Source organism: Scyliorhinus torazame, chromosome 14 (assembly GCF_047496885.1).
Source record: "Scyliorhinus torazame isolate Kashiwa2021f chromosome 14, sScyTor2.1, whole genome shotgun sequence".
Taxonomy (NCBI): Eukaryota; Metazoa; Chordata; class Chondrichthyes; order Carcharhiniformes; family Scyliorhinidae; genus Scyliorhinus; species Scyliorhinus torazame.
The window spans coordinates 114,073,274-114,083,249 of NC_092720.1; positions in this window are offsets into that span (position 1 = coordinate 114,073,274).

The following is a 9,976-nucleotide window of genomic DNA, read 5'->3' on the forward strand; positions in this document are numbered from 1 at the left end:
TTTCCATCCTTCCATTTATTTTTGTCCCCTGCAGTTAACTAGTGCTGAAATTCTTGTTGCGAATTACAAAGCTGTATCTTTTTTTAAAAAACATGCTGGTCAAACATCAGTTTGGAAACTGAATTGAGAACAAGGATAAATATAGATTTGTGTCTGAACGAAAGCTAGGATGGAACTAGGACATTCTCTGGAATCCAGATGTGCCTCTGCGAGCTATAGTAACAAGTGAATTTCTCATCCCCTGGGTACGATAACGTGTCTGCCAGGTTGTAAGCTTATGCAACAGGAATGAGAGGAGATTTTACAAATAAAAAGGTTGGCAGATGCCAAAGGAATAAGTAGCCAAAATGCATAGAAATGGATGTATTATAAAATGGCGATAATGCTCCAATGGCCAGTTCAACCCTTAATCATTCCCAAAGGACATATCGAGTTGCAAAAAGGTCAGTGGTGTTTGTGTAGTCAATGAGGTTTGAAAACTAAGAAAAAGCTTAACTACAGTAATAAATTCTATATTTTGGCTAGGATGAAGAAAAATGGCAATTGTGTTGGAGTGCATGAGAATACATCCAGTGCATGGATCAAGCTCTGTTGACACTGTTTTCAGGTTACAGGCCATGTGACTCACATGCTTTAATGCAACTACAAGCTATCTTCATTTTCTTTCCATGTTACCTTTTGCTTTTAGCACAATGACTCCTGATTGTTCAGAAATCTCCAGCTATTGAGACTGCTCCAAGCAAACGTTTATTATCAAATCAGAGTGAATTTAATGTGTTAGATCTGATACTCCACTGACTGACGCCAGAAGCGGCTGGTGCTTTCCTACATTTTGTTTGGTAAATGAAAAGTTCCAAATCAAAAATTAAATGCAAATATGTAAATCTGAAAACATTGATCTTCTTTCTGCTATTTCTCCAATCTGCATGCAATGCTTTTTTTCTAATTGCAACGTGCTGTTACTAGGGGGGGCGATTCTCCGATAATGAGGCCAAGTGATCGCGCCGTCGTGAACGGCGTTGCGTTTCACGACGGCGTGAACAGGGACCGGGCACGACCTATTCTGGCCCCCATAGGGGGCCAGCATGGCGCTGGAGCGGTTCACGCTGCTCCAGCTTCCTTACGCAGCGCCAAATGGGCGGTGCGCCAACCCACGCATGCACAGTTGAGGCAGCTCAATCCTGCGCTTGCGCAGTTGGGCCGCGCCATCCTGCGCATGTGCGGGGAACGTCTTACACACGCCGGCCCCGACCCAACATGGGGTCGGTGTTCAGGGGCCGGCCGCGCCAGGAAGTAGGCCCGGGGGGGAGAGGCCGGCCCGCCGATCGGTGGGCCCCAATCGCGGGCCAGACCCCATCGGAGGCCTGCCCCTGGTGAAGGAGCCCCCGCCGGCAGCGAACAGGGGTGAACCGAGCCGGCGGGACTCTGTCGTGTTGGAGCGGCCGCTCGGCCCATCCGGGCCGGAGAATCGCGGCCCTGCCAATCCCAGCGGCCCGTAGCCGGCGCCGCGCAAAAAACGCGCCGGCGCAAATTGAGGCAATCCCTCCACCTCGGAGAATTGCGCGCCTTCATCGGGGCGCGGTTACGCCGATTCTCCGGCCTGGCGTGGGGCTGGGAGAATCGCCCCCGTAAGCTTTCCTTATCGAATATTATCAACGTGATTTGCTGCTAAACTATCTCTCTGATTGTACTGAATCCACTGACTGGATGTCACAAATATGCGTAATTTCATGCTATATTGTAATTATAGTTCAGACAGTGAATTCTGCCAAGAGATCTGAAGGAATTAATTTCCTTGATTTTAATGTGCAAAGGAATGAGATAAGTTTGGTACTGATTTGAATTGCTGATAGCCACATTGATGTAAATAGTAACGATTGCTTGTAATCTGAATGTCAATTCTAAATATCAAATTCCATTTGTGATTTAAACAAACCATAACTATGGACAGAATTTTCCATTTATGAGTCTAAGTGCGGTGACGGATGGTTTCAGCAACACCCACCCCAATGGCCGGAATGGCGGTAACTCCTCCTCAATTCCACGCTTGGAAGCTTGTTTAATTATGCACAGACAAGTATTGGGCGAATCACCTGGCAGGTCAGAAGCTGATTCGCGCGCCCACCATCAGCTGGCAGGGTCGAAGGCCTGGGCGCCATATTTAAAAGCCAGTCCAACACTCACTCTCTCCAACATATCTGTCTTCAGGCAAGATATATAGGTATCTTCCAGCCATGAAGAGACAGCCGAAAGCTTCAAGAGAAAGGCAGCACACCATTTCACCCTTGAGGCCCTTGAGGCCTTGATCAGAGAAGTGCAGGTGCACAGGCAGGTGTGGCAGGGTTGGCTCCAGGAAACATACCTGCCTCCTGTCTCTGACCAGGAAGGCCGTCGTAGAGCAGGTCAGTGCAGCGGCAATTGTGTCTGAAATGCTATCCAATGTACGAGAAGGATGAATAATCTCATCAGCTCAGCCATAGTAAGTCATCTTCAACTCCTTTCCAATATCAAACTCTCATCATGGCATCATGTATTGTCTTCAATGATCTCACACAACCATTAGCGGGGAACATATATCAACACGGAGAATTTCACATCACCACCATCCCATCCACCATGTTGCTCACACTCCATCCTCTGGCCCTACTTGGAAGGGCTCACCACACACATACAGAAGATATGCATCTCACCAACCTCTGCTCCATCTCTTCTCATCACATCCATTTCTCTTGAGTTCATACAGGCCAAGTTGGCACATAACAGGCACAAAAGATCCAAGGGAAGAGATGGCCATCATCAGTGCCCTCACTGAAATCGAAGAGGCGACAGCCGAGTTGGCTGGTCAGGAGAGGGATCACTCCTGCAGGGAAGGGGGGTTGACCTTTTCAAATGTTAGAACATAGAACATACAGTGCAGAAGGAGGCCATTCGGCCCATCGAGTCTGCACTGACCCACTTAAGCCCTCACTCCCTCTCTATCCACTTAACCCAATAACCACTCCTAACCTTTTTGGTCACTAAGGGCTATTTATCATGGCCAATCCACCTAACCTGCATGTCTTTGGACTGTGGGAGGAACCGGAGACCCGGAGGAAACCCACAAAGACATGGGGAGAACTTGCAGACTCCACACAACAGTGACCCAGCGGGGAATCGAACCTGGGACCTGATGTGTTGGGTAAGCTGGGTCTGCGAGGACTGTGTTTACTGTAGCAGAGAGAGAGACAGGCTTCCAACACTTAAAGAAATGCAACTCTATTTTATTAAACTCTTAACTATTAAACATGCTTGAACTGTGAGTTGACACTATGCTGAGTTGACTGGAGACCTGAGGCTAACCTATCTTACTACCACATGGTGTATGTTCTAGTTGCTGCTCACAGGTTCTGACTGTCTCAGAGGCTGCATCCCAAGAGAGTGGGAAAACTAGTGCCCTCTGGCTTTATAGTGGTTGTGTCCTGTCTGGTGATTGTCTGCTGTGTTCTGTATGTTCATTGTGTCATGATATCCACATTAACATATCATGGTGCAATCACACATACACACTGATGGACATGTAGTTGGACCAACCAACGCACACACAACATCACAGCCAATCACCAGTGAGAGCACACACACTATAAAACAGGGAACACCACAGTTCCCGCTCATTCTAACAGGAGATAGCTTAGAGCACAGAGCTCACAGCGTGCCACTCAGACATACACCATGTGCTGAGTGCCTCACCAAGATACTGCAAGGACTGGGTCCACAGGTTAGCTGGTGAAGTACGAACCACAGCCAGAAGTTAATAGTTATTATTGTACAGAACAATAAAACAGAGTTGTACCATCTACAACCGTGTTGGTTTGTTTGTGTATCGGAACACCCAACATGACACATTTGTCATCCTTTGTGTCACTCACTGTCTGTCTGTGCACCATCATATATTTGTGTGTATATTATGATATCTCCCCCCTTTCAAAAAATGTGTGTATGTGTCAATAAATAGTGTGTGTGTGTGTGAGCCTGACTATGTACAAAGTATGTGAGCGTATTTACATGAGTAGGAGCTGAACTATATACAAAATACGTGAACGTATTTACATGGGAAGTTGTCTAGTGCAGATCGAGTGCATACAACAAATTAGGAAGAAACAATATGTACAGATGTGTAAACGAAGCACAAGGCAATGCAACATTCAGCCTATAAGTTCAGTCTCTGTGGCGGGCGACAAATTCTGGTTGACTGCCTCAAGGGTGGGTCAGGGGCCGCCTGCACTGGAATGGGCGGAGCTGCATCCAACGTAGATGGTGGCAAAAGAAACGGCAGATCGGTGACCTCTTGGAAGGGTGTGTCCTGAGGAATCGGCAGGCGAGGCGGGACATCACGTTCAGGTGGCGAGCGTGGAAGCAGCCGCAGTGCCCGCCTATTACGGCGAAGAAAAGAGCCATCATGCATGCGAACGAGAAATGATCTGGGGGCCACTTGCTTGACCACCACAGCTGTGGCAGACCAGCCACCGTCAGGTAGCTGAACACGAACTCGGTCAACAGGGAACAGAGCAGGGAGATCTGTGGCATGGGCATCATAAGCCGACTTGCATTGGGCCCGAGATAGGTGCATTCTTAGCAGGACTGGAAAATTGTCAACGTCCGGGACGTGGATAGCTGGCACCATCGTCCGTAGTGTGCGGTTCATTAGCAGCTGTGCTGGGGACAGGCCAGCAGACAAAGGAGTCGCCCTGTAGGCTAGCAGTGCCAGGTGAAAATCTGAACCTGAATCAGCAGCTTTACACAACAGTCGTTTTACAATGTGTACCCCCTTTTCTGCTTTCCCATTTGACTGGGGGTAGTGGGGGCTTGAAGTGACGTGCGTGAAATTGTACCGTCGGGCAAAATCCTTCTACTCCTAACTGAAGAAGCACGGGCCATTATCTGTCATGACCGTAAGTGGAATGCCATGACGGGCAAAGGTCTCTTTGCACACCCTGATGACTGTTGCTGATGTGAGGTCATGCAGTCTGACCACCTCGGGATAATTTGAAAAATAGTCCACGAGGAGGACGTAGTTCCGGCCTTTTGCGTGGAAGAGATCAATGCCAACCTTGGTCCAAGGGGACGACACCAGTTCATGAGGCTGCAAAGTCTCTTTCGGCTGAGCCGGCTGGAACCGTTGGCACGTTGGGCAATTTAGGACAGTGTTGGCGATGTCGTCATTGATGCCAGGCCAATATACTGTCTCTCGGGCTCGCCGGCGACACTTTTCCATCCCCAGGTGACCCTCGTGGAGTTGGCCGAGGGCGAGCTCTCGCATACTCTGTGGTATTACTATCCTGTCCAGTTTCATTAGTATGCCATCGACCACTGCCAGGTCGTCTTTTATATAGTAGAACTGTGGGCACTGGCCCTTCTGCCAACCATCTGTGAGATGGCGCATCTCCTGTTGGAGTAAAAGATCCCTGGCCGTCTCTTGACGAATCTGCACGACCCTTTTGTCAGTGGCCGGAAAGTTGGATGCGTAGAACTCAACATGGGCGTTGATCTGGCAGACAAAGTCTGATTCCTCGCACGGCGTGGTGATGGAGCGAGACAGTGCATCGGCCACAATGAGCTCCTTGCCCGGGGTGTAGACCAGGTCGAAATCAGAGCGTCGGAGTTGAGGAGGATACGCTGTAGGCTGTCATATCGTTGAGGTCCTTCTTTATGATGTGAACCAGTGGCTTGTGTTCCGTTTCGGCCATTAACTTGGGGAGTCCATACACATAATCATGGAATTTGTCAATCCCCGTGAGGAGGCCCAAGCACTCTTTCTCGATTTGAGCATATCGCTGCTCAGTAGGGGGTCATGGCTCTAGATGAATATGTGACTAGGGCCCAGGAGGAGGATTCATCGCGCTGGAGGAGTACTGCCCCAATGCCAGCCTGGCTCGCATCGGTGGAGATCTTCATCTCCATGGCAGGGTCGAAAAACGCCAGGACCGGGGCCTTGGTGAGTTTCGCCCTGAGCTCACGCCACTCTCGCTCATGAGCGGGAAGCCACTTGAAGTCGGTGGGTTTTTTACAAGATTGCGGAGAGCTATGGTGTGAGATGCGAGGTTGGGGATAAACTTCCCAAGGAAGTTGACCATCCCTAGGAAGCGGAGGACCGCTTTCTTGTCCTCCGGTGTCTTCATAGCGTTGATCGCTGACACCTTGTCTGCATCTGGCTGCAAACCGAATTGCGAAATATGGTCGCCGAGGAACATTAGTTCTGCTTGACCGAATGAGCACTTGGCTCTGTTGAGGCGGAGGCCATGCTCGTGGATCCTATGGAACACTCGCTTGAGGTGATTGATGTGTTCCTGAGGAGTTGTGGACCAGACAATGATGTCATCGACGTACACTCGCACCCCCTCGATGCCCTGCATCATTTGCTCCATTATTCGGTGGAACACCTCCGAGGCGGAGATGATGCCAAAGGGCATCCGGTTGTAACAGTAACGACCAAATGGGGTGTTAAAAGTGCAGAGCTTTCGACTGGATGCATCTAGCTGTAACTGCCAAAACCCCTTGGAGGCATCCTGCTTCGTAAATAACTTGGCGTGAGCCATTTCGCTAGTGAGCTCTTCTCGCGTAGGGATGGGCTAGTGTTCCCTCATGATGTTACAATTCAAATCTTTGGGGTCGATGCAAATGCGAAGTTCCCGTGACAGTGTTTTGGACACAAACCATGGAGTTAACCCAGTCCGTGGGTTCCGTGACCTTAGAAATGAAGCCCTGCTCCTGGATGTCTTACAGCTGCTGCTTGAGGTGGTCCTTAAGGGGTGCCGGCACCCGACGCGGTGCATGAACCACGGGTGTGGCATTCGGTTTCAGAAGTATCTTGTATGTGTAGGGAAGTGTGCCATACCCTCGAAGACGCTGTGGTATCGTGCTACGATGTCATCTAATTGCGTTTGAAAGTTGGCATCTGGTGAGGCTGATGCCTCAGCGGGCGACATGGAGTGAACCCGCTGCACAAGATTCAGGATTTTGCAGGCCTGAGCACCGAGCAAGGAAGCTTTGTTGGACGCTACTATTTCGAAACGCAGGGTGGCTCTTGAGGAACGGTGAGAAACCACAAGCTGGCATGAGCCACTGGCAGCAATGGCATTGCCATTGTAGTCGATGTGCTGGCAGGCCGATGGAAGAATGCTCGGCTTGACGTGGATGGTATCCAGGTCAGACTTTGAAATGAGGTTCGCTGAAGTGCCGGTGTCCAGCCTGAAGAGTATGCGAGATTCGTCGACCGTAAGGGTGGCACACCACTCGTCGTCCGAATCAATGCTCAGCACTGGGAGTGGATTAGCCTTTTTTTTGGAAAGCATCGTATGCTTGGTGATGATGCCCACCCGGAATGGGGATGTGAGATCCTCGGTGTCCGGATCTGGAACCATGTCGGAGTCGGAGTCTGCAACGGATTGCTGCACTGACCGGACGTTCCTGCACTGCGACTGGGATCGCTGTGTAGTGGGCAGTTGAGCAGATCTGCACAGGGCTGCGTAGTGGCCAAGCTTGCCACACTGGAGACAGCGTCGAGAGTTCACGCAGCCACAGTTGTTGCACGTCATGACGCCGACGTTCCGTGCGCCACCGCCTCGCCATCCCCTAGGTCGTTGTGCGCATGCGCAGGAGCCCGGGAAAAGCGCGCAAAATGGCTGCCCGCATCCAGACTCAGGCCCTGGAGCTGTTTTACGGCCTGCACCCGCTCCGCATTGTGGGGGCCTTGCCGCGCCGTGTCTGCCGCCTTGATATGGGAGTACCGGTCAGTAGCGTGCTCATGTAGGACGCAGGTTTCGATGGCGATAGTGAGGGTGAGCTGCTTAACTTTGAGAAGTTGCTGGCGAAGGGGATCGGAATGGACCCCGAAAACGATCTGGTCGCGGATCATGGAGTCGGAAGTGGAGCCGTAGTTGCAGGATTGCGCAAGGATACGGAGATGGGTTGTGAAGGACTGAAAAGGTTCATCCTTACCCTGAAGCCTCTGCTGGAACACATAGCGTTCAAAGCTCTCATTGACTTCGATGTCACAATGGCTGTCGAACTTCAGCAGCACTGTTTTGAACTTTGTCTTGTCCTCACCTTCAGCAAAGGTGAGGGAGTTAAAAATGTGGATAGCGTGGTCCGGCTGTAGAGAGGAAGAGGGCAATCTTTCTGCTATCCGATGCGGCCTCGAGGTCGATGGCTTCAAGATACAGCTGAAACTTCTGCTTAAAAATCTTCCAGTTAGCACCGAGGTTGCCGGCGATGCGGAGCTGCGAGGGTGGCGGACGCTGTCCATGTTACCGGATGGCTGATCGCTGGTCAAAGGCAGACTATCTCAAGGTGGGTCCGTCAAACTCAAACATAACTCACTGGTACCATGATGTGTTGGGTAAGCTGGGTCTGCGAGGACTGCGTTTACTGTAGCAGAGAGAGAGACAGGCTTCCAACACTGAAAGAAATGCAATTCTATTTTATTAAACTCTTAACTATTAAACATGCTTGAACTGTGGGTTGACACTATGCTGAGTTGACTGGAGACCTGAGGCTAACCTGACCAGACTATCTTACTACCACATGGTGGATGTTCTAGTTGTTGCTCACAGGTTCTGACTGTCTCAGAGACTGCATCCCAAGAGAGCGGGAAAACTAGTGCCCTCTGGTTATATAGTGGCCGATTCCTGTCTGGTGATTGGCTGCTGTGTTCTGTATGCTCATTGGTCATCCTTTGTGTCACTCACTGACTGTCTGTGCACCATCATATACTTGTGTGTATATTATGACAGGACCCTGGCGCAGTGAAGCCACAGTGCTATCCACTTGTGCTACCGTGCTACCCAAGACCTTCACCAGAAACTTAGTACGGATCATAGCTCCATCACTTCCTCAAATCCTGACAATGACTGTGAACCTCATGCAGTTTTATATTACTCTTACTCATCAACCCAAACCCCATTTTCTATTTTCTAGGAAGAAGCACATCAAGGGCCACAAGGCAGCCGGAGACCAGTCTGAGTCCCCAGATCATGTTCCAAGAACAAGGTCTGGAAGAATTGTCACAGTGCTCATCCTCCACCAGAGACGCCCATCTCAGTGGTGGATAGCTCCAGGTTAAACGTGGGCTTACCTTCTGGAGAACAATTCATGAAGACGTCCCTACAAAAGTCAGAGGCAGGGACAGTTCAGGTCTCTGGCACACGGAGGTTGCGAGAGACCAGCCACCTGCTCAGTCCGAGTCAGCTGATGAGCCTCTGGAAGCGGCTGCCAACTCAATGCTTGAGAGTGAATGATGGAAGAATTTGTCCGAATGGTCTGATGTTGTGGCTTTGAAAGTCGAATGCTCCTGGTCGCCATGGAAGGTTGGTGACCATCATGGAGACCTTGGTCCAGCAGGTGTTACCAGATTTACACTTGCCTCCGAATTCTCTAATGAACACCATCAAAATGTCGCCGACATGCAGACGAGGCACCTTTAATCTCCCTTCAGGTGCACTATCTCCTGTAGGAGTCAGGGCAGGGCTCTCAGGCACCCACGGGAAGGATGAGCGTCAGACAGACAGCCCAGAGATTGCTCCTCAAACCATTTCAAGGGTATGTAGCCACTCACAGTCTCCTCTGCCTGTGGCCCCATCCACTCCAGTTGCTCAGGCCATTGAGAGCATTTCTGCCTCAGCGCAGGAGTCCCTCATAAGGCCGGGGCCCTCCAGACCTTTGACCAACAGACAATATCTGCCAAAGTTATCGTGGACATCAGGATGTAGTAGTCAGCAGCCTGCCTCCATCTTCGCTATGGATGCTGGGGCTGCATCCAGGCACAGGAGCAGGGTTAGGAAAGCTAAGAAGATTTGATGTCACTGACGGGTCACGAGTGAAGAAATTGCACTTTGGTGAAAATATTTGATGGTTAAGTTAATGTTTTGGTCAACTGAAGGCATTGTGAATGTGTACATTGGAATCCTCTTATTTTGAGGTTTAGCCATCCTCCCACTCAGTA